At 32.5% G+C, this 27,320-nt stretch overlaps 1 protein-coding gene across 1 annotated transcript in view; it reads left to right on the plus strand.

Annotated features, from left to right (window-relative positions):
- The first annotated feature begins 5,295 nt into the window (after positions 1-5,295).
- Positions 5,296-27,320, plus strand: part of LOC128987785 (connectin-like) — a 209,468-nt gene continuing 187,443 nt past the window's right edge. Inside the window, exon 1 of the mRNA XM_054408806.1 lies at positions 5,296-5,313. The gene's annotated coding sequence lies outside the window, so the exon portion shown is untranslated. The remainder of the gene's footprint in view (positions 5,314-27,320) is intronic.

The raw sequence follows: 27,320 nt of genomic DNA on the forward strand, positions 1-27,320 counted from the left end.
TGACTGACAAATCGGTAATAATCATTACCTGCATTTTGTATTGTTGTAATTTATAAAACTAGTTGCTCTGCCCGTGCTTCGCTACGGGGCGAGAATGCAGAAAAGAATAATTCGGGTTTACTTTGATAATATACTATGAGAAACAGTTACAACACACTTACCAGGAAACATATAGTCAGATGCTCAATCCTGCTTATTGATTATTTAAATTAAGATCTCTTAATGTATTACAGTAATATCATTTTATATAGTGTATAGCAATTAAAATATATGCAAAAGTATAATTCATTGACACACATGGCACCATAAATTCTCCTTGTAAACAAATTAAATTAAATAGCAGAACAGCACTTCTGACAACAGCTGTAGTTTCATAACAATGTTTGTTTCCCATGTTAATCTTATGGAGAAATACGAAACTTTAAAGGGCCCCAGGGCCTCACTCTCTAATTATTTCCCTAAACAGAAAGTTTCCTGCACAACTTCACGTTACGCTCTTTCCAATGACACCAAAAACATGTCAATCGGTTCAGTAGTTTCGGAGGAGTAATTGTCACAAAAATCCTGCTTGCGTATTAAATAAGTATAGATGTATTACATAAATTACAGTAGATAAATATCATATTACTAAGCTTGGTGTGTGTGATATTGTGCCCAATACAAATCTGCTTTATGCTTGCAACCCTTTTGACTTTAACAGAGTTTAATAAGGGTTCCCAATTAACGTCCTAGTCATAAGAAATCTAAATAAATTTCAAATACGTTAAGTTTTCTTATATTTTTCACTAAAACTCTCTGAGTACAAAATAATGTAGGTGCAAAAGTGTTTGTAAAACCTGATGGTTATAGAGCTATTTTTGTGATTGTGAAGTTTTGTGATTAATCTTAATGGTCACTGATAATCAGGTGGTAAAATAAATCCAGATGTTACTTTTTTTCTTTTGGAGAATAACTCTTTAACACTCGTTGCTATTTTTTTGAGGTCTTGAATGGGGTTAATTAAGTAATATTCCAAATAATTGACATATATTGTAAGGCGCATCTAGAATTGAATAACATTATACATTTTTGTAAATGTAATTAAAATGCTAATTATAATATACTGTACCTGTAATAACAAATTGAACGCAGATTAGATTAGATTTTTGTCTTAGCTCTATTTTTTGTCAGCAAGTAATTGTAATATTTGTTCGTAAAGTTACTAGGTTTTGAAAGAATTACGTTCCGAAAATTATTAAAAAGAATACAAAAACACTACCGTGCACGTATGGACTTTTCAACTATATTATCTTACCAATTAGATTTCAGATGGGATTCAATTTATAGATATGAGTCAAAAGGCGCACTTATTACTAACAGTTGACTGCAACAACTACTGGCTTATCAAGCTGGAGTTCTATTGAAGTGGGCTAGGGGATTCGCCCAGGGTCGAAGTCAATTGAATTTAAAACATGCGGGATGCGATTGGCCCCTGGCTTACTGTCAAAAGGCAAAGAACATTTTAAATAACAAACGTAATGTTAAAACAAATTATATAGTCTGAGTTAATTTTATAATGTTAAGAATATATTATTAACCATACACATCTAAATTACCATTTAAGTATAGTCATATTCTCGTTGAAAGACTTGTTGTTGAATTTTACCTTACCTTACCTATTAGGCCACTCAAACCTCAGAAGGTTTTTGTCCTCGCCAAAAATGCCTCACCATCTCTCTCTGTCTTGCATCCATTGTGCCTCTGCCCCCAATCTTCTCAAGTTATTTTCCACTTGGTCCTCCCAGTGAAGTCGTGGTCGTCCTAAGGGCCGCTTTTCTCTTGATAGTCTAACTTGTAGAGGATTAATTTTATTTATTAAAACTTAAATACTGCGGAATTCTTTCAATCTTAGAAATTAGATTTGGGTCTCGTAATCGTTCATACGATCTTAAAAGAAAACTTGTTGCACTTTCATTGGCTATGTTATAATAATTGGACATTGTTCGTTATTTTAACTATTTTTTATGTATATTGAAAATTAAAAAAGCATAAATTTTTACTGGAAAAAAATAGTTAAAATCATGATATTTATGTACATTATAACCTTTCTTGTCAGATTGTCAGCAATTGTAAAAAAATTTCTACGTGCATCTCTATGTATTGTGCAAGTATATTTTGTAAATTTAATCCATGCTTATAGTCATAATTCTTCCAATACATGTAATATATTCATAAATAATTATTAAAATATGAGTATACTTGTATACTTCTATTGATTGATTTTTGTTAGAGAAAAAAGCATACTCATCCTTCGAAAAGTTTTTAATACTACCTTTTCTGAGCTTATCGACGTAGTTTCCGGTATTACTGGTAATTGCTTCTTAAAGGCATTTAGCCCCAACCCTCAGATTAATCTGCTTTGCTGAAAATGGTTTAGAAAATCCTCAATAATATTAGATACACTTCTGACTGTCTTCCATACAATAAAGCCAAGGAAGTATGATAAACTAGTAACGTAGTTATACAGCTTTTGTACCAATACACCATTATCATATCAAATACTTTTTAAAAGCCTAAGCTCAGTATACTTGATATAAATATACTTTTTTATTTTATACTACACATCTAACTGATGAAGTGTATAAAGCTGTTTTGTAAAAAAAAAAATACATAAAGAATACGTAATTAACTAGAAACGAAACTTGATTTTACTTTCAAAAATTGTTATTATACAGATCATCATTTAATAAAAATATTGTTTAATAAATGATCCCATTGTTCACGAATGGCTCATTTAAGGGTGGTAATGATTATGTTATTTAACAAACATTGTTATATTTCAACTTACAAAGTTTTCAGGTAACTTTTGTTTCAAAACTTCACAAGGGAAACTACTGATCCGTTGTATCTGTAACTTAGTTATAGAAAAGGTCGACACGGTTGTAACGAAATTCTACAAAAGGTCACTCCCTTTACTACCTATTTAAAGTTTCTTTCAACGATACAAAGCTTTAACCATTATATAATTATACATCCTTAAAGTAGTTTCTTTGTGTCTAAGTCTCGATGCTATTTAGCATTATCATTCATCTTTTAGCTTAACTGAGTTCACCCATCATAAATAATATAAACCATTGTTTTGAATTAAAATATGTAAACAAACCATGCAAGATACAATAGTAACATTCAAAATAATTCGTTTTTATAAAAGGTCGTCTTTCTATGAAACGAAATACGAAAAAAATCTCACACAAAATTATTTTTACTAGGCCTAATTCGTAGCTATTCATAAATATCAGTAAAATTATTTGTCAATGCAAAAACTCAAATAATTGTTTATCTACGTATATTATTCATTTTTTCATAAACAAAATAAGGAAGGTGACCAAAACTGTATTTGTAATTAGACTTACATTTGTTTGTTGAAACACATTTGTTTTATAATTTTTCTGTCAGTTTCGAGGATTTGATAACAAAATCCAATTTAGAAATCATTCCTCAAAGCTAAGGCCTATTATTTACTCTATCCTTGCAAAGTCATAACACATTAAATCAAAACAGTTGATTAAAACAGACGGATGATTCTTTGTTGTCATGACTTCAATTAATTGCTTTCAATAATAAAGCATTCAACAGATGTAATGACTTGTTTGAAAACAAAACTCTATTCAGCATTTCAAATGAAGTTTTTTGAGGCAGATTTTTACATGTTGTTTTAAAAGTAGGACTTTACATCAGTTAAACTCTCATGATGCTAGTTGAAATGTCATTGACTAAGTCATTTTATCCCAAAAGTATCTACCCAAAAGTAAAAAATTCTTTTGAACAGATATGTAAAAAAATATCCAGGGTTAGTTATTGGGATTAGATTTTATCTGGAAAATAATTAATTTTGTTTCTGGCGAATACTTTATTATGGTATTCTGGAATCATATATAACATGCGGTCTCCTCTTATGGAGGCATTCCTTAGAAACAAAAGACATTTAAATGAAAGCAATTCGCAATAGGTGTAGGAATGGCCTTGTGGATCACATTTGTCCGTTGTTTGTTAGACTTTAGCAACTCTCTGTTGTAAATTTGTACAGTCTTTGTTAAAAATAAACCTACAAGAATTTTTCACAAGAGATAGCAATACCCAAACCACAACACAAGAGGGAAGGTGAGACTTGATATCCCAATGCACAAATTAGCCAAAACCGGGTTATCTCACAAAATTAACTAAATTTTACATTTTAATAAACTTTCTTCATATGCTAGAACCACACCAGTAAATGTTTTCAAAAAGAAATTCACGATTAACTATTAAAAATTACGTTTTATTGGTTAACTGGGTTTTTGGACTGTCCTGTGATCCTAGATGAATTTGTCGTTAGAATTCGCAAAAATGTTTTTTTTTTCAGGCGTAGGCCTATTACACAGGTTTATGATTGTCATATGGGTGGACTTTTTTTTCTTGAGTATTATGATACATTTATATATATTGTATGACGCGAGAACAGGCTGGTGTAGTGGTTAGAGCGCGGGATTTAAGTCCCTGAGGTCCCGGGTTCAAATCCCGCCAAGTCACTAATGGATTTTATCTAAGTGATAATGCAGCAACCCCTAGGTCTAGCCAGAAGTAATGCGAAAAACAATCCCGGGCTCGTGCCTAGCATTCAAGGACAAAAAAAAGTGTGCCGAAGCCTATTTCATGTAATGGAATATGATCAATGTCTAATAAAAATGTTTCATTCCTGATTGCTGATAAACATACTTATTTTTAAGCAACTTTCATTAATGGTTGTTTAAGGTTAACGCCCTTATAATCACTAATTGTTTTTTAGCAAACTCTAATAGAATAAGAAAATAAGGGTTGAGGCTATCTTTAAGATAAGGTTCATACAAATCGATTAAATACATTTTTTTTTCCAGTTTAGGTTTGAATTTTAAACATAACAAGTTAGATGTTTTATATTTTATTTTCATTTTTCGGATATTAAAAACATGTATTAAATGTATTTGAAGAAACAAAGCAAACTCATGATGAAGAAAAGGTATTTGTGAATAAATAATTTCCACTTGGCCTATACTAAACTATATCTTGTATGGCATTGGTAACTTGTTGGCTTAGTCAGCAGCGCAATGGACTACGATGGGGCTATATGGTATTCAAGTTTTCTATAGCCCCACTACAAAACTACGGGAACTATGTCATTATTCTTATTATTGTACTAAATATGTTTAAGATAATGTATAGTGAGTATTAATTAATTAATACCTGTAGATAATTTCTAGAAATGTTTACAATAATTAATAAACTTTTGTTTTTCAGGATGTGAAAGCCCAGTGACGTGTAAGTGTTATAAATGTATGTTGTCTTAGTTAACTCTTTAGGTTAAACAATAATGTGGAAAATATATATATAAGTTTTTAAATTGTTACCTTTTTAAAACAAATGCTCTTAGTAATATTAATAATTATTTTTTTTAAATTTTGTATTAGGTCAATAATTGAGATAAATAATTTTAAGACTCACTTTAGGTTTATGAGTATACTGTACTTAGGTTTCCTTTCACCCAACTTAGGATTTCTTATGTTACTTTTATTTTATTTACATGCCAACGGCTTGAGCTAATAGAAGTAGGCGTTTAATAGTAAAAAGGCTTTCGTGGGTCGTATGGGGGATCTCAAAAACTCTAAGACAAAATAAATAACCATATGAATGTAATTTTTCTGCTTCATGCGCATTTCGACATAAGAGCAGTATCTATTTTCGTATTAACGATAGCGAATCTGCATTCAAAGGGAATTCAATACGAAAATCCAGTTAAAACAGAGAGAAAACTCATCCAGAGATTGGCGTTTACAAAACACAATTAAAAGCTTGGCGATGGCGGGTACGAAATGAACCGTCTGTATTGACTGGCAAATGGGCAATAATGAAAATTGTTCTTCGTTTTTGCGTCTGGAACGTATTTATTTTCCAAAGGCTCGTCTTTATAAATGTACACTGTCACTAGGCTGAAAACATATTAAACATTTGATTGGGTTTTATTGTTTAAGATCACCTTTAACAACTAGTATGTGTTTTGTGTGATTTTCTGGTTGAAATCCATAACCTACGATTTATAACTTTTTTTCAAATCATCCTACTAACATTACATTACAAAACGAGTACAGTATTATGAGATTGGCATCAGGTGTGTATCAATATGGGTGTGGTTTTGTAATAAACAAAGTATATAGTTTATACTGTCAACTACCTATTTCATCAGTTTAATAGTTCGTTTTTGAAACCTTGTGGTATGTCAGTGAGGGGTAATATTGGGTAGATTTAGATATATAAATATGGATAGCTTTGATAAAAATACATGTGAATGGTCAAGAAATAAACATAATGCAAACAGAAAGCCTGAAATATAAAGCAAAAACAGTACAAAAGTAACAATAATTAAAAATTTGTGTAAATACCTGCTTCTTGTAATCCAAATTGTTGCTGTTATGACGCAACTAGTTTCGACTTATCACGAAGTCATCTTCGGGCATCCAGGGGATGTCAATTCACTTCATCAGAAGGTCGTCAATACACACATACGTTCATACACGAACATAGTCACGGTTACGAACAAAAACACAGACACGAACATTGAAACGAAAAAAGTACGATTTAACGAGTAAAAGCTAAAAATGGTAACACCGGTGAGGATTATGCGTCACGGCCGGATGGATGTAGCGTCTAGAGTCTAGTTTCAATGTTCGTGTCTGTGTTTTTGTTCGTAACCGTGACCATGTTCGTGTATGAACGTATGTGTGTATTGACGTGAATTGACATCCCCTGGACGCCCGAAGATGACTTCGTGATAAGTCGAAACTAGTTGCGTCATAACAGCAACAATTTGGATTACAAGATTCAGGTATTTACACCAATTTTTATATTCAACGTAATCCGGAGGCTAACATCAACAATGTAACAATAATTACGAATGAACAATAAAGGTGTTAATCTTTTTGATAATCGACTTTACCACTTTGGTGTGGAAAGTTTTCACTGTTGCATTGTTTAACTTTGTTTTGAGTGCGGCTACTTCCTCATTTACATCAAAGTTTATGGTAAATTTATTCTTATGGTTATACACATAATTTTGTTCATATCAAAAATATATAACGTCAAAGCAAGCAGGGGTGGAGGCCTACAATGGAAAAATGCACCATTTGACTTTGGTTTCCCTATTTATGCGCTGTATTTTATATCTGAAAATAATATTGATCCAAATATTAAAACTGTTAGTAACAGAGGGTTTCGGACGGTTTAAGATCCATTAATGTATTATAATAAACAATATACAGGGTTACAAAAAAGTCTAAAAATGGCTTAATAACGTTTTAACTAAATCCGTTTGAAAATTCAAACCTTTCACATCAACTTACATGTATAAAAACTACTTTTTCCAAACATTTTAATTTTTTACCTCTACCAGGGGACGACCTATGAGGAGTAGGTACATAATCTTTAATGTAATCATAGGTTGATGTTGATATGCACATCATTTGAAAGGTTGGTCAAGTGGAGTTCATTGCCGGAAACCGCGTCTCAAAAGGTTCATCCTTTACAAAATGGCGGCAGTCCAAAGTTCTTGCGGAATATACCTGCACAGGCCTTAGTAATGGTAAATACTCGTAGTCAACATTAGCCAGGACATCTGAAACCCGGTTAAATTTGTTTTGAAGATTGAATAAACTTAGTCTATGAGCTAGTTGACTTTAAAATACAATTTCAGCTCTCAAGCTAATGTTTAATACGAGTATTTACCAATCCTAAGGCCTGTGCAGGTATATTCCACAAGAACTTTGAATAGCCGCCATTTTGTAACGGATGAACCTTTTGAGACGCGGTTTCCGGCAATGAACTCCACTTGACCAGACCTTTCAAATGATGTGCACATCAACCTATGCTTACCTTAAAGATTATGTACATACTCCTCATGGGCCGTCCCCTGGTAGAGGTAAAAAAATGAAAATTCTTGGAAAAAGTAGTTTTTATACATGTGAAAGGTTTGAATTTTCAAACGGATTATGTTAAAAAGTTATTAAGCCGTTTAAAGACTTTTTTGTCAACCTTTATAGGTTTGTACAATTAATGTAGCTTGTCAACTTCCTGACGACCACGTTTCGATAAACTGTAGTTTTCTCAAACTAAAGTTTCAACACACAAGAAGCGTGTAACCCTTTCTTTTGAGACACTAAGAAGACTAATTACCAGGCGGACACGAAGCTTTGCATTGTTTCATCTCGACAAAGCATGAGATGATTACCGTAGCCAAGTATGATAGATGGGTGTGGCTGGTGAGATGACTGTGGCTCAGGTCATGGCCGGACTTGTCCTGTCTCCTACGACTATATTGTCCTCCTACACTCCTTGGTACGTCCTTGCTCATGAGGACAATCCGATGTGCACCAAGATTTATGGGCAAAGATTACCTAGTATCTGATTAATTAGTGGCACTGGTTAAAGATACATAGTTGGTAAACGTGTTGACAGGTCATTGCACTATTTATAAACCACACTCATCCATTTTCAGCTTACGGTGTGAAACTTCTGGGGTACTGTGGTCCTAATAGATTAATTAGTTAATCTTTTTAGAGCTCAGTTCCTCATAGATGCATTTATGTTGAGTTCTAGTATCCTCTCACAAACCATTATTATTTGCAATTAAGCTGGATTTAAAATAGCATAACATTAACATTCAATACAATGCATGAATTTGGGCCAAATGTTTGGAAATAAAAGATTATAATTCGTCGATTAACTTTGCAAAATAACACTTTCATAACAACATTAAATATAAGGGAAATAGGTGGTTTACTTTTTTGGGTTATAAAAAAATAATAAATGGATTTTAGAATGCTTGTGAATCACATGTTATTCCTTTGTAGCAACAGTAAGTTTTGAATAATTTCTATGAACGTATAATTTATATGTTTTATGTGTTTGTTCTATGTATATGTGTAAATATAACTGTAAATTGATTGTATGAAACTATGGTAAAAGTTAGTGTAATACGTCCATTTCTCGGGGAAAAAATTACCAACTTCAAGCTATGGTGTACTTAATAATTTATTTTTATTCACAGGCCTATTTTTTTTTTAGCTACAAATATTTTGTAAGAAGCCAATGATGAAAGTTCAAGATCTTTCCATAAAGGTTTAACACCAAAAGATTGTAGTAGCATTATATCGAAGTAGCTTGGGGGCTTATCGTAATGGGGCTCTAACAGCTGATAACAATAACTGCAAGAGGTTAACGTTACTGCTCTGGGGGATAAGCTGTTAATCTTTACAAGTATGTGCCGATATATTTTTATAAGGATTGGGACAAGCTTTCTCTAAGCAAAGATTTTTTTTATTTTGTAAAATCAAGAGAAAATACTTTCAATCAAATTTTACTCAATGAGCCCGGTTTGCTTTAAAAATTATTTTTACCTTAAATATGCCTAATCGTGATCAACGCATTCTTCAAAGTTGAAAAACACAACAACAGCTGTTTCGTTATACATTCCTTACCGCCATTAGCTTTACGTGAATCAATGTGACTTGAGCAAGGCATTTGATTGCGTCTCACATGACATTCTGCTTGCCAAATTAAATAAATATGGGGTGCGTGGTGCAGTTTACGACACCTTTGTGACATATTTGGAGAACCGACAGCAGGTCGTCTCGATAGCTGGAGCTAAGTCCCGAGCTCTCAATGTTCCTCACGGGGTGCCTCAGGGATCGGTTGTGGGCCCTGTCCTCTTTCTGATAGCCATAAACGATCTTGAGCTAAGTGGCAATGCACTCAGGTTTCCTGATGACACTACCCTAATTTCTGTTGGTAACAATCCAGGAACTGCCTCAGAAAGAGCTGAAGTGATGTTTAGGGCAGCAAAGGACTGGTTTGAGACAAACAAATTAAAACTAAACCAAGACAAGACACAAAAAATCCTGTGCTCACTTAATTCAAACTTGGCTCAGGACGTTGTCAAGGTAAATCTGCTAGGCTTTACGATTGACCCAAAGCTGAGTTGGAAAGACCATGTGGATAACGTGGCTAAGAGGTTGTCGAGAGTAACACATCTTCTCAGGAAGTTAACGAGACTAGTTGATAAAGCTTACCTAGTTGTGGTCTACCACGCTTTATTCCACAGCCACGTTACTTACGGTCTCCAGCTATGGGGTCATGCAGCTAATGTCTCCAGAATCCTAAAGCAGCAGAAGAAAGCTCTGAGAATTATGACTGGCAGCGGGCGACAGGAGCACTGCAAGCCTATATTCGCTGACTTGGGCATACTCACCATTCATAGTAACTACATCCTTCAATGTGTCAGCTACGTACACTCCAATGTAAATACCTTTACCACCAGACAGCAGGTGCATGCGCATAACACCAGACGCAAAAATCACATTGACGTACCCTATTGTAGGCTCAGCAGGACAAAAGACGCTTTCCCTGTCATGGCCCTCAGACTGACCAATAAGTTGCCGGTTGCAGTAAGGGATTTAAACCACAATCAGTTTCAAGCAAGGTTAAAGTGTTGGCTAAAAGCTAGGCCGTATTACTCACTCAAGGAATTCTTTGAGGACGACCTTACAGGACTCTAAATCTACCGCCATAAAGTTTTTTAAGTTCTTTTGGTCTAATGACCATACGAAAGTCTGTATATACTGTAAATAGTTTTTGTAAATATTGACGCAGCCTATCCAGCTTATGCTGGTATCAAGCCAAGGAGGAGGTAATAAGGTAATAGGTAATGATTGGTTGTTCTATGTAAGCGGTCTGGAGATATTAGTACAGGTTCTTTGGTGTTCACCTGTTTTACAAATTATCACATAAAGTCATTGAATCCACATAGTGTTACCATAAAAACAGTCATAGTTCACTAGTTTCATCCAATTCATATTTGAATTGCCTTTAATGTAAATTGTTAGCGAGTCTGTTGTTTTATTATTCCAGTATATTGCTTTCAAAGATACGAGTTGTAGCAATAAGACTATCTTTGATACAAAATGTAAGACTTCCACGTTAACCACTACTACAAACTGGGTTTTTTAGACACGACCACGTCAGTCAAAAACTTTTTATGAAGTGATCTCGTTTAGATATGTTACTAGAAGGATACCTAATGCAGTATAATACTGTACTGCCATAATGCTACAAATATCTCTTACTCACGCAGTTCTTGTCAGGTCACGGCTATTTTCAGTCGTACCTGCACTTGATGGCCAAAACGAATTCACCTGACTGCATTTACTGCCCATGCATTCCCGACGACGCGGAACACACTTTTTTCCGCTGTCCACAATGGGATATGCTTCGCCAGGAGGTCATTCAACATCTTGGGGTGCTTTCTATTGAATCGATTTGTGAGACCTTGATGAAGGGTGAGGACAACTGGGACTGCTGGTCGCACTTTGTCCGGAAAAGTCGCACTTCAAGCTAAAAAGAACGATCTAGATCGGATCACAGTCTAGATTTTACAAGAAATAAACGGCTAGACACGGCGTAAGCCCCTCGGGCGTAGGCAAACTCGGCCTAGTTCTGTTGAAGTGCGACAAGTGTTCCCAGGCTAGTGTCCAAAGAGTAGAGGAGGTTTTTAGTGGGTAGTCTCTGGGCCCTAAGCCCGTTGGAGTCCCACACTACAGGCTAGCACCCTGTGTGCATAAATGCAATATCCCACCTCTCCCTAAAAAAAATATATCTCTTACGAATAGTATGCGTTTTATGATGCGACTATACTCAGATGATCTTGTTTGTACTTTTCTACTTGGACAGATGTCAACTTTTTTCACATTCATATTTATTCCCTGAAACGGTTGTAATGTAAAAAAGTTACGTTATTTTACATTGCAAATTCGCATATACTTTGCAAAAAAGGGTTATACTCATTTAACTACAGAAAGCAATCGCATATACTTTGCAAAAAAGGGTTGTGCTCATATAACTACAGAAAGCATTATCTACTAAAACCAATTTCAAATTAGGAGTTCTCATTAACAATATCCTATAGTTTATAACAGGCTAAAAAATCTTTAGATTTATATATTGTTTTGTGATATCGGTATACAATGATTTTAATTATTCAATCACGTATTCTAACTTAAGTATTACTCGGAATAGCTAAAATATTTAATAGTCAATGATATTACTCCCAGTATGCCGTTAAAAGTTTGACTAAACCAAACTCCCACATAACGAACCCCTGATGATTCAATGTCATAATAAGAATATCACTGAATACAAATATAAAGTCATAACTCATATTCGGGAAAAATTTAATTACAAAAAAACTATTTACAAGGTGTCGAAAGTAGCATTTCACGCTGTGCTTTCAAGTTTCGTGTTTGAAGCAAAGCCTAACACAGGTATGCAAAGAGAAGGAGAGAATGTCAAAGTGCAGTAAACTTATATAGTGGGGGAATAATTGGAGCGAGTGTCGGAAAATAGCCTTCGGTACAAGTTATGACCGATATTTTCTATCATGGAACAAAAATACATACAAGAATAACAACAGACAATAGGAACCTTAAACCCATTATATTTTGAAAGAGAAAGTGCAATGCAGTTAATAGCTAGCCTAAAAAACAATGTCCAGATCAAAAGTTTATGGTTATAATTAATTATTGTAAACACTCGTTATGCTAAAAACATAGCGAAATTAACTATGCCTATTTCTGTTTGATTTAGATTTTTACTTAGAAAAACTGTGACTTCATCAAATTAAATGTATTCAGAAATCAGAATCTTTATTGCCGTTGATCAAATACATTGAGATAGGCATTGTCAAATTAGGTCTAAATCTTTACATAGGTCAATCATACATAGTCACAGAGTAAATAGGCTTAATCTAATGTCTAGATTAGAATAGTCGAGTCTAAGAATTCAGAGTGTAAAATGGATTTTCTAACAGCCATGAGTAAACTTTTGACTTGAAAAAAGGAATGGTTGCTTCAAAGAGAGGTTCAGGCACCTTATCATAGAACTTAATACAGTTAATTTTAAAAGAGTTACCTGCGAGTGCGAGTGCGAGTGCGAGCCGTTATAGTGTATTTATAGCATAGTATGTATAGTAAAGAAACACAAGCTCTCCTAGTGAGTAAATAAAGAACATATTTAGAGCATGGGAAACTAAATTTAGACCAAGATAAGATTAGCTGATCGTTCCCCTTTGTTTTGAATTGCAGTTTGAGAAACAAAAATGTTAAGTATCAGTTGTAATTGAAACAACTACTTCCTGTACGGTCTAAGAACGCATACTATACGGTATTATAGCTTATAGTAACACACTAACATAAATAATACAGACTACATAAATCATGATCAACAGCACTAAAGAAGAACCCCAGATAGTTCACTGTATGAAGTATGGCAATAGCATGAATCTTTCACTCAATGTAGTATGTACATCGCATTACTTAGTTGGTGTTAGTGACACTTATAAGACCGGAAGGGTGCTCATACCAACTGCTCATTCCATTCCGTTCCCACATCGTCTGTCCCTCAATTGGTAGTCCTGCGGGTGATATACGGACAGTAAAGCAATTGCCTCATCACATAGTACAATCATCTAACTAGACAACTATGTTGTGTTGTTTATTCCGAATCACGTTGACAATCATTTTGTAAAAATGATAAAATACCTGTAACGTGATTCCTTTGCTCCTGTACTGGACTACGCGTTTCAATGCATTAGCTTCATCATGAGATCACAAAAATTGAAGCAACTTAAACCATTGTTGAAGAATTGGTCAGGTCAAAGTTTTACAAAAACTAGTTGAAACCCGTCGAAATCGACGGTTACTTTCAAGGCTTACGTTAATTCATCTAACTGCGATAAATTGGTTGAAATATACATATTTTGATCATTTAGCATTGTTTAAAGAGTAAGTGTAAAAACAAAATTGCGTTAGTTGACAAATTTGGTTGATCATTCAACGAATAAAATATTCCCCATACCGTACGTCATCGGAGTTAGTATTAGTATGTTATATGGTATCTATTCCTTTGGCAGAACCTTTAAATAGTAATAAAATCGTATTGGTGGATCTTTTGTAGTTAAACACGTCCATGAATTCATCAGTGTAATATGATTTTATTTAAAAAGAAAATATTTTTTTGGGAAGACATAATCTAACTTCAATGGGAGGTATATCCGTTACAGTGTAAGTTTGATTTTTCCTTCTTCACGTCGCGTCAGTTCATATCGTGTGCCTATGAAAGAACCCTCTAGCATAGTGTTGAAAAATTGATTGTGGGGTTACTGTTAAAGCTGGAATTCCTTGACATGGGGGATGTCAAATGTCTTGTGTAATTTTTCTCAACATTGAAGTGTCCAATTCAAGAATGGTTTAAGTTCTTAAAGTTTTGTGACCTGATGATGATGCTAATGCATTGATACACGTAGTCCAGTAGAGGATCAGAGGAATCACGAGGCAGTTACAGGTGTTTTAACCTTTTTAAACTTACACTTAAATAGAAAAATAATAGAGCACGTAATACTATGTAAATTATTTAAATCAGGTGAATGGCACTAAAGTAATTATCGGATGACTTTAATGGAGGGAGAATTGATTAAATCTAAACTTTTTTTAAAGAATGATTACATTATCGCTGGACCTTCGATTAATAAAGCTGAAAGTGGCTTTATCTTAATGTAAATGGAGATAGCGAGGTTTGAATCAGAGTATCCACAACACAAAGTCTGCTCTTCTACCACTCGACAAACTACGACTAAGTCCCTACGAGTTAACCTAAATATATTGTATTTAATTAAATAAACGTGCTTACGGTTTTTTTATTTATTTTTTCATTGAAGATTTTATTCCTACAATTCATAAATCTTCGTTAAAAACGTATACGAAACGTTTATTGTCAGAAACTATATACAGTATCGGATTTGTCACAATAATTCAATTACTATATAATCTCAAAAAACCGTTACAACAGCATTTCGATTATTCTTTGAAAATAGGTCGATAATCTTTCCTTTTTGCTCTAACAGAAAATCATTAAATTGAGTAATTTTTATAGTCAATATTCATAGTTTGAATTTTATATAATTTTAATTAACTGCATAATATAGTTTCCCTACGTTTAGGATTTTATTTCTAAAGATTCTAAATGAAAAGTAGGGAAATATAAAGCCAGTTACCTTATCCACAGTAAAGTTGATGGAATTTGCATTCCAGAACCATCACATTTTACATTCAAATGAATACGTGGAGTATTTCTGCCTGCAATAAGCTCCAGACAATCACGTTTGAGCCAATCGTAGTCATGGTAATCGCGAGAATATCAATATATACGAGGCACAATCAATCTTGCCTAAGGATTCGTCCTATCTTTCTCTCTCTCCCTCCATTAGGCTTACTCTACTTATCTTCCTTTCTTTTCACACCTTGGTCTGTATTGAATGACGATAAACCCCGTAAAAAGTCGATTATATGTAATACCTCCCATTTATAGTAGTTACCATTTCAAACTGTTATTACAACTTTTTTTGTATACAACTACAAAACACGATTGTCCACCATGTTACCACTTAATTTCGGGATACACCATACTCTTCTTGGGGTAATTATTCGATAAAGGTGCCTCGACAAGTTTAACATTTTTGTTTTATACCTCATACATTCGGGCTTTTATATTCTGAATCAAAACTAGCATTAATTCATCCGTAAATTAATATTACAATATCGATGTTAAAATACACGAATTATTGTGGTCCGTCATAAGAAGTCGGCCTAATGGCGTCACTTAATTATAACTGTACTAGAGTGAAGGTGAAGGAAATAGATAATTAGAATAAAAACATCAATGATTAAAAATTGTAATTTTACAGAAACACTTCAAGTGATTCCGTACACAATAATGTTTCCTTTAAAGGGAATTTCGTTCCATTGTGGGGATATAGATTGGACTGGTGGACTAATAACACAGTTCTTATTGAGCATGGTTGGTTGGTCGGACCTATATTTTTATGCAAATCCTCAACTGTATGAAGTTCTTTTGGGTAAGGTTAGCTTAGTAAGGCAAAGTTTAGATTATGATGAACCGAGTTGTTAGCTTATCTACCTCCAGACAGTTTTTCTTGCATTTTTACATACAGTTTGCAGAGTTTTTACGGTTTAAACTTTACAGAAACAGTCTGGGAAAACATAAGCTAACAACACAATTCATTATACCTTAAACTTTACTCTCCCAATCCAAGCTAGCTTCCAAACACTTACAGCCTTAGATATACATACATCCCGATCGATTGTCGAGGTATTTTATTACTTCAATAGGAGTTTTTTTTTTTTTTTTTTTTTTTTTTGACATTTGGTAAAGTTAGCTTACGTTTGATAAGCACAATTATTAAATAATATCATATCTTAATATTTCCAATTGCAAACTTGTCTCTTTAGTATCAGGGTTAAGTTATGTAGAACAGTTAAGCTTAGCAAAATTGGTTATTATTTTTCCTTAGTTTATTGAAATAATAAAGCATAACTGTTTGTACCACATGTAACATAAAAGCACATAATATCACTTGAGTACACTATTAATAGAATGGATGTGCACAGAGTAGCCAGATATATAGCATAAAATATACGAAAAAGAATGAAATGGTTGATATTATGTGTAAACATTAAAACACAGTTTCACCATTCAACTTAATTCAATTACTTACAAACTAAGTTTGTACCATAAGTTTAAATACCTATAAACGTATTATTAGGGACAATAAATATTTCATATTTTTATTCTCTATAACTATTATTACTTTTAGCAACAATGGAAATATGTTGAGCTAGAAGGACAGAGATTACGTTTAGAAGTACTGAAATACACAGAATGGGCGTTAAAACATTTATGTTAGCAACAAAACCTTTTTCTGTCGATTGGACAGTGATTACTTTCCTGGTCCCTTCAATCCTCATCATTGGTGAAACAATATTTCACTTCTATATTTTTTTTATTATAAAATATATAACTAAAAATAACAAGTTAGTGAAGTTTTGTTTGTGATAATAGGTTCAATCACAGATTAAAGAGCAGAGTTTCTAATTTTTAATCTACTGTTTGAGTAATATCATTGACACAATCTTTAAAACTTTAAGAACATGATTCATTGAACTATTTTAAAAGATTTTTCTTCACAACTTGTGTATACGTCTTCTTTTATAATATAAGCTTACATTTGGAACACTACTATGGTTTACAATGTGTATAGTTATACTTTATATTTATTATATAATTTTAAAATGTGTCATAAGTTTAAAGAAACTAAGTAGATATAATACCAGAATATGACCTCACTTTCGGCGTTTTAGAGGCACTTTTAGGGCACTTTTTATAGGGGAAAAATTAGAAAAAAGTGGAAGAGCTTTTTTTGGCCACTTTTTTTAAAGACCCAGCTCTCGACCTATACACCCCTATATAAATTTTCTACTTTTTTAATACTGAAAAACATGTCTGGAAATGGTGAGCTTTTTTTGGCCACTTTTTTAAAGACCCGGATCTCGTCTAATACAAGCCAATATAAATGTTCAATACCATTGTATAACACTATTCCACATCCATTCACAAGTATATTCTCAAAATCATGTGAGGTTTGTGCGTTTGGCTCATGACGTGCTCCCTTGGACATCCTTAGTGGAAATCCATGAGTTCTGGCTACTTGGGAACCCAAGCCATTTGACATACAATGAATCACCCTTTCTCCTAATTACCTTCTCTACCAAATACATGTCCTTATACTTGGTCTTTAACAACTCCTCTGTATAGAAGCCTCCCCTAATTATATTGCCATTTTCATCTTTCAAGATATAAGTCACAGGCTTTGTATTTTTAACTTCTGCTATTGTAAATAGTTCCCCTGTCCAATTTGGAGTATAACCTTTACTAAAAACATGTTTATACTTGGAAATCCTCACACTATCACCTACCTTATATCTTGGCTTTTTAACTTGCACTACTTTAGAAGTCAACCTCTCATGCACATATTTACTATTCTTAACATTCACTTGGTTAGGCTTCATTCCTATAGATCTATGCACCTTATTATTATATTTTCGAATTAACTTTGGAAGTAAATCCAACCATTTATAACTCCCCTGAGCACTAAATTCCCTATATAACCAATTCTTTAAAGTTCTCTGAAACCTCTCCACAATTGCAGCCTTAGTTGTAGAAAATGTGTGATAGTGATTAATATTTAATTTTTTCATTAGTTTGCTAAAATATTGATTAAAAAATTCTTTTCCATTGTCAGATTGAATGTTTTTAACCCCCTTTGGTAGAATGGTTTTAATGGCTTCTGTAACCACTAACCCTGTCTTATTCTTTAGTGGAGCAGCATAAGCTTTTTTAGAAAATGTATCTATTAAAGTTAAAATATATTTATTGCCAGAATTTTCTCTAGCATAGTTTTGCATATCAATTAAATCTATTTGTACGGTTTCATTTATACCTAATACTTTGAAAGACCTTCTAATGAAATTCTTTCTTGCAGGTTTATGAAGTTCGTATGCAATTTCATTCATTTTTTATAACATCATCCTTTCCTGTAACTCTAAATACATCACCATTAGCCCCAATCAATAGATTATCTTCCATTCTTTTAAATACATAGTTTTCTGGTATATATGGTCTATTATCTATATACTTAAATCCACTCAAAGATGTGGGGTCAGCAACTAATAAATCAGGATTATATTCCATCAAATTAAAATTTTTTTCTCCATATACAAATTTTGATCCATCGTAATGCATAGATTGTGACATTAGACAAATATCATCCAAATGTTCCCCCTCTGGTAGATTTCTTATAAATTGTTTTTTGGCATCCCAACAATGTAGTTTTTTATTATAAGTTATGGTCTGTTCTTTTGTAACACAGTCAGTGTCATCAATGGCAGGTTTAACACGTACTAACCTTTTATTATTAAAATTCCAATAGCCTGCTTCCATTTTTGGAACTTGTGAAACATTCACAGCATCTTTACTATCTGTACCTTCCATCAAATTGCTAAGTTTCTGTTTCTTAGCATTCCAAACACCATTCTCTGATTCTAAAAATTCATAATTATTATCGTCTTGTACAAATTTACCATCTTTTCGTATTAAAGTCTGTTGTAAAGTGGGCACATCACCTAAACTTTCACCCTTTTCCACATTAGTAATTTTCCGTTTCTTAGCATTCCAAACACCATTCTCTGATTCTAAAAATTCATAATTATTATTGTCTTGTACAAATATACCACCATCTTTACGTATTAAAGTCTGTTGTAAAGTGGGCACATCATCTAAACTTTCACCCTTTCCCACATTAGTAATTTTCTGTTTTTTAGCATTCCAATTTTTATTCTTAGATTCTAAAAACTCATATTTAGTTTTACCTTGTAAAAAGACGTCACCTTTTCTAGTTAATGTCTGTCCCAAAGTTGATACATCATCTACAAACTCCCCATCTTTAACATTACCAATTTTATGGTTTAAACAATTCCAACTATCGTCTTGTAAATTTAAAGTAGGTTCACTACTAGCCCTGGGTTCTGCAGGCTTATTATATGGATTATATAAACGATAAAATTTATCTATAAACATATTTTTATTTAATAAATAATACCACTTTCTCTCAATTCCTCAATAATGGAATCTATTTCATTATCCACTCCTGAGTTACCGGCTTGGCGACTTAGCCAAAGAAGTCTTAACCTATCTACAAGCTCATTAGGATCATCCCAATAAATATAGTCTATTTTATTACCAGTCACTTGTCTCAAACCTTCACCAACAGACTTAAATAGAGGTTTAATTATATTAAGATATTTAGTATGTCTATTACTTGAAATTGGTGCACCATCTTTGTAACTCTTTAAATGTCCATTTGTAGCTTCCAAAATTTCTTTATAATTTTGCAAATCAGCCGGAGTATAATCCTCAGGTTCTTTTAAAGTTAACAATTGCCACAAACCTTTTGTCCCCTTGTAGGTTTTATTTGCAATTGTAACATCATCATTGGCAATGTCAACTTCCTTATTTCCAATAAAAAATTTATTTGCTTCTCGTCTAATACCATATGTAGTGTCTGTCATACTACTTTTACTGAGGTAATTTCCTAAATAGTCTGATGCTAAAAGACCAAAATCTAATTTCTGTGGGGTGGATGGTTGTAATGGTTGTAATCTTGGTATCATTGATATTCTAGATGGAGTCATTGGGAGTATCTCCATTCGAGGCCTCTCTGTTTTGGCGATTTTTTTTAATTCTTGTAATGGCTCTATTAAAGGTTGGAATGTTTGAAACCTCTCTTCAGCCTCTAGAAACTTGCCACGTTTTAAAGCTCTATATTTTTCTCGTATTTGATTTGCAGAGTCAACCAATTCTTGTTGAATGTTTTTCATCTTTTATTTACATTTTATTTATCTCATTTGACAAAGGATTGTACTCAAACACTTTATCATGTATTATCAAACAATATGCAGATGTATTTGCTGGTACATTTTCTGCAGTTTCAATCTCTAATTTAATATCAACAATTCCTTCCTTCACTGTTTCGTTCTGTCTAGAACAGTCTATTACAATTAGTGGATATTTCTTCATAAACTCAGCCCTACTAATCATAGGATCTGGGATAGTATTATAGTAAGTCTCTCTAAACCTCATAAACATCTCATAAGCTTTAGAGACATCTCCATTTTCAAAGTCGAGATTTAAATCACTATAAGGATAATATTCAGAGTTTAGAAATACTTTGAGATTTTTTAACTTACAGTGATCAAATTCATCAGTTCTTTTTCGTGCACTATTATCCCTAGCTGTTTGGAAACCAAATATAATATACCTAGGCTTCTCCAAACTTGAAGATGTCTTTACTGACCATGTATGTCTTGTAGTATTGGGATATGATGGAAGTTCATGCAACTCTAAGCTTCTAAATGCAATTTGCAAATTTTTATTTTGCAGTAACATCTTTTGTAATTGTAACTTCTCCCCATCTGATGGTATTACATGTGGCATCACCCATTGAATTGAGTTAAGTGTAATTTTAGGAATTGCATCAGCAGTACCACTGGCTGGAGCACTAGTGGTTGTTAATATACAATTCAAATCATTTTTGGATCTTTTCAACACCAATTCTTGTTTGACATTTACTAATACCTTATTAAAATCCTCAAATACACCCATTAACAGTTCTAATGGCAAACAAGTACTAAACTTGCCACCTTTATGGAACTCTTTTAAATTCGTGTCAGAATCAAATGCCACATTTGACAATTTAGTTGTTTTATTGTAAGAGCTCAATATTTTCATAAGACTAGAAATTCCTGGGTTTCTTACAATGTCTATTTCTTTACCTGCGACTTCATATCTAATTTCATCAAATAAGAATGCAAATGCATTATTTATAAAATGACCTTTATCATGATTTTCAATTTCTCCCTTAATATACAGATAACTCCTACATGGGAGAGTTAGCAAATCTTGATTATTAATACATATTCGAATTTCATCAGAATTATTTATTGCTAAAGTGTTATGGGGAACATAGGAGTGATTTGTAATTTTAACCACACTATCGTCGAATTGGGATTTCCCTGTAACGTCTAGAAAATCTTCCATTTTTATTAATAGAAAATTTTAACTTTAGTCCTATTGATCGTAGGAACCTAGCATTTTGTATACTTATAGATAAATTCTTATAAATTCTCATATCTTTTTTATATGACAAGTAATTGTAGTTTCTTCTCCATTAAAGTCAATTGCCTTGTCATGCTGATCGGCAAATGTAATACTGACAACATCTAAACTTCTCTTATTTACAGGAAAATATATAATATTTCTTGGAACTTCAATAATTTTGTAGCCAGGAGGAGCTTCTGGATAAAAGCTATGTATGGTGTGTGATTTGTTTCCATTTAAATAGGACCCGTTTGCAATATTACATTTTACTCTAATCACATTTACATTATTAATGTTTATTTTATTTGTAGATTCAAACTGTACACCAGGAGTAGAAACACCTTTAAATCCCAATAAAACAGACCCTAAACATGGTTTTGTAAAATCAAACACGTGGCTAGAAAGTAATGTCGCTTTCATAGTTTTATTATTAGCTGTAAGGAAAAAGTCTGGGATTTGCTTTTGAATTTCCTTTGCAAGCTCAACCACCTCATATGTTCCTTCAGAAATTTCTATTGTAACTGGAGCTTTGTGGTCATAATAGAAAACATCATCACCTTCTCCAATGGTTAATTTGTTGCCTTTAAGTTTATTTAATTTTGGAATAAGCCCTTTGAATAAAAGTTTGACTTTAGTATTAATTAATGCTTCTCCATTCTTATGTATTATAACTTTAAGTTTACCATCTAATAACTGGTTTAAATCATCAACTAAGATCTCTCCCTTTGGTAATGTTTTTTTCTCTACTTTGTAATATGTTAAAGTATTAAGTGGTTTTTTTACATTAAATATAGAATTATAACTTTGAAAATCTACTAATCCAATTACATAATCATCATTTAATTCTATAGGAGGAAAGAACACTGACTTTAGCTCTGGCTCTGTACCCGAAAATGTTATAGTAAATGAATCCATTTTTATAAACAAAAATTTTTTATGAATGATAAACATAAAATTCCACAAATAGAACTATTTAAATCTTGTATTTGATCGGTTGTATAGAATATTTTATGTCCCTCAAAATATTTAATTACTTCTTTTGGAGGTTGGATTCCGAATGGGTCAAAATAAATTACAATATCTTTATTTTTACGATATGCTGTCCAATGTGTGCCAGATGAACTGTCTAAATTAACTATTCCGCACTCTTTTACTTTTGGTGTTAGATTTTTTAGCTCGTTTTTTAGGTACACCCCCCGGAAGTGAGGCACGTCTTTTGCGGCCTCTAACAGCTGGTAGTTGTCCATCTTTTTTATTAAATTTTAATCCCATTCCCATTTTTGCTTTTGCCTTCATCAAATTTGTCACCGCATAAGCTGCAGCTCTTTCAGCAAGATTTGCGTCATTCGCCGTTACTCTAGTCCAAGCTAAGTCTGCTAATCTCATGTCTGCTTTGTTCCGAGCAGCGGTATCGGGATTATTCATGTAGAATATGTCATGCTCTTTACAATAAGAGTCTAGCTTATTTTTTGGAGGTACATTTTTGGCTAGATTTTGACGTATATTCGTTCCAGGTCCACAGTACCGATATGATGGTATGTGAAGTGGAAATGGAAGATTATTTATAAGAGTATTCAATAACCCTCGACCCCTGTAAGGCTTTAAGAATAAACCTTTGCCCTTTTTACATGTTTTCTTATTATTTTTCACCATTTTTATTATATAAAAAATGTCTTTTATTCAACAAAAACATAAATTTAAAATAGTACATACTAAGGAAAATATACCAAAGAAGTTGGGTCTATTTCCTACCAATATTCGATGTGTTATTTGTGGTCCAAGTGGAAGTGGGAAGACGGTTGTAATTTACAATTTAATTGTAAGAAAGGAAGGATTAAAATTTACAAACTTATATTTAGTATCTAAATCTTTAGAACAAGAAAAATATAAAAAAATAATTGAAATATTTAGTTTGTGTGACGAAGTGAAATTACACACGTTTACTGACTGTGAAATCACACCAAATGATGTAAAATCACAGTCAGTTGTTGTATTTGATGACATAAATAGTCAAAATATTACACAATTTTTTTCAATGGGTCGACATAAAAATATTAACTGTTTTTACTTGTGTCAATCTTACAGCAAAGTACACAAACATTTACGTGATAATGTAAATTTCCTAATATTATTTAAACAAGATGATTTAAATTTAAAACATGTATATAACAATCATGTTGGTAATGACTTTTCATTTAACCAATTTAGAAATCTCTGCCACCAATGCTGGGATAAAACTAAATATGGCTTTTTCGTAATAGACAAAGAAAGGTCAAAGAATAATGGCAAATATAGATTTATGTTTGATCAATTTTATAATGACCAAGTGCAAGAGTATTGATACCATCTTCCAGAATAAACCTCTTGTCATCGTCAAACGATAGTACTTTCTTATTCATAGTTAAGGTTTGAAGATGATGATTTGTAGATTTAATTCTTGTCACATTCTCATAGTAATTTTGTCCAGTTGTAAGACAGTTTAAATAATGTTGATGTCTGAGAAGATGTTTAACTGTAGCACCATCAGCTCCTTTAGCTTTTTTGACCTCTAAAGCTTGCTGGTCTTCTTCATATAACCATTTTAGAGGAATATAAGAATATAACTTTGGTCTTAAACCACAATATTCATACATAATATGACCATCTAATTCGTCTTTAAACTTGCCAGTGACTTTTTTATTTTTATCAGAGTATAAGAAATGGTCTTTACTATATCCAGAGGTATCAAAATAGTGCAAGTCACATTCTATTTCCTTGTAAAAGTCCTCTATAACTATAGAATACATTAAAGAATCTGTATCTGTCATAAGAAATCTTTTGTTCTTAAATTTTGACATATAATTATAGTGGAAATCGTACATTATTACTTTACTAATATCCAAAATGGTCATTCCCAAATATATCGGCTTATTAAACTTTACAACTAATTTATTTAAATGTATAGCATGTAAATTGTTATCGAACTTTTTGCTACAGTCGAACCTTGGATTAGTGACATATTTAGTTAATAGTGACTCATCCTTGAGATATATATCACGAAACTTGCGTTGGTTCATAATTGTTCGACCAAAGAGACTATTATTTAACAATTTGTAAAAGTCTTTTTCGAAATCATTTTTAGCACATTTGCGTTTTTCAATATTAAAATTAATATAGGGCGCAAGCCATTTAGACTGTCTAAATTTTAAAATTCTATGGTATTTTGTAACAATCAAACCCAATTCTTCATATTTTTGTAATGCTTTATAATGTAAAATATATTTAGTTTTGTCATTTAAGTTAGGTATTAATTTGCCATTAATTTTCTCAGGTGCTAATGGATAGTCATTATGTAAATCATGTAAGCTTTTATCGTATTTTAAATCAACTTCTAAAATATATCCAAACTCATCATTTTGATTGTATTTGTAGTCTATCTCATTCGTCCAACGAAATCCATCCACGGGTAGTGTCTCACACATAGCTGTGGAGTATAGCGAGTTACAATCTAAATATACTAAATACACACTCTCTTGTTTGGGGTCATAATGTTCACCCATATATCTATTATTGGCTTTAGCGTAACGTGTGGAAATCATACTGACTCCTCCTCTGATTGCACTTTCTATGAACAAATGCATGTCAATATCTTGAAATAATTGTAATTTTATGCCAGTCATTCTAAGACAGGCCTCCCATGTTAATCCAGGAAGTGAATACATATGTACGGGGTCAAGTTTGTAATCTTTTAAACACAGGTCTCTAAATGTCTCAAAGACATCAGCCAGTAGCAATACATCTGTTTTAAGATATAAATCATGATATTCTTGTAAATTGTTGATATTAAAATGGGTCCAGACATTTTTAGCATGTTCATATTCGATGGGAGAAATATGTTCTTTAGTTAAAGTACTGTAAAATTTTTCAATTGGAGGTAGAGACTCTGCAAATTTATCTGGTCCTGTCATATATTCATAGGGAAATACGCCTTTGCGTTGTAGTAGTGGATTGTCTATGAATCTAAATGTATTTAAATTGGAAGCTAATTTGTATAATGGGAGGGACAGAAAGTTATAGGAATCTAAAAATACTAAATCATCAACAGAGAATGAAATGTACTTTTCCATATCTTTGGCTATGCAATTTAATTTACGATTATATTTTCCCAAGTGTTGCATTATTAAATGTCCATCGTAATTTTTTAAGTTATGGAAGAATACTGGTATTTTCTTTGTTACTTTATAGTTTAAATTACAATCATTGTGGGCAGCTCCACGGTATTGGCCATTTGAATGACAATGTTCCCGTACCCTATCAAAATATAGAGGCTTTTCACAAATATGACAATGTGTTGAGTTTTGGAAAGATGCCTCTTGCTCAGGAGTCATTACAAGGGGAATATATATTGCCATTTGATTTTTAATGAAGTCATAAGTCTCAAACAACCTTTCAAAAAACACATCCATAACATTTGTGCCACTATATAACTCTTCAGAAATAATCTTAGACTCTTTCACTACAACGAATGCAAATCCCGATGGAATATGTATATTGGAGTTTATAAAGCACTCAAAATCAGCATAAATTACAAATGGGGCTTTAAGTTGATATTTATAATTTTTAAATTGTAATGTATCTTGTTTAGACATTTCCACTCGTTGGACATCAAAGTTTTTACAATATGTTATATGACGCTCCAATTTATCTTTGGTGTAAAAATGTTGTAAACAAAACTTGCAAAAATGCTTTTTACTGTTATCTTTTGTTGACCGTAGCATTAACCTATTAAAATCACGAATTAAACAGTAATGTGATTTACGACCTTGTTGTAATAATAAGAGATCTATATGAGTGTTACTATTCAGTTTGGTTCTTCTTAATGGATATATAAATTTTCGGTCTTCAACTCCAAATACATTAACACTTATATTATTTTGTCTTTCAAATTTATCTATATCAGATATTTTAACAGGATACTTTATGTTTGTCATATTTAACTGATTTTCATAGGGTGCATATTTCGATACCCTTTCAGCATTTTTAGCATTCCTTGGATGTAAAGCTGCTAAAATTGACCAAAGGAAGCATTTATTATCTGAATTTTTTATATTTAAAACTGCTTTTGTCAATTTAATGCTTTCTGGTGTGGGAATGTATGACTTTGGAGTTAGGGGCTTATACTTGTAAACGTGCAACTGCCAATATTTAGTGTGGTCATATATCCATCCACTACCATCGGCTTGATATTTGTGCATGGAAGCGTCAATCTTTAAAAAAGCATTTTCAATTTGAGGCTTTAAATCTCTCTTCTCAATGGTTAGTATAGTAAGGCTTCTGAAATCTGCAATACATTCTTTCTCATTAACTAATTTTCCATTTTGATCTATTGTATATTTTATAAATTTGATTCTCCTTACTAAAGTCCATTTTATCGGTAGAGGACAAGATTGAAGAGTACTTTTAAGTTCAGTTTTAATCGATTCACCAACAAATTTAATCATTGTATATGGACATTTGTTACAAGAATTTACGTGTCTTTTAAAATGACCAACAACATTTCTTTTACAGAAATTACAAGTCTTGTGACTTTGTAATATATGAGATTTTAGAGCTATGTTACTATCACAGATTAAATTACAAACTTTGCACAGTTTTACCTTCATTTGATGTATCAAATT

This window comes from Macrosteles quadrilineatus, unplaced genomic scaffold (assembly GCF_028750875.1).
Source record: "Macrosteles quadrilineatus isolate MER2022 unplaced genomic scaffold, UCM_ALF_1.0 Scaffold_2__2_contigs__length_208266976, whole genome shotgun sequence".
NCBI lineage: Eukaryota > Metazoa > Arthropoda > Insecta > Hemiptera > Cicadellidae > Macrosteles > Macrosteles quadrilineatus.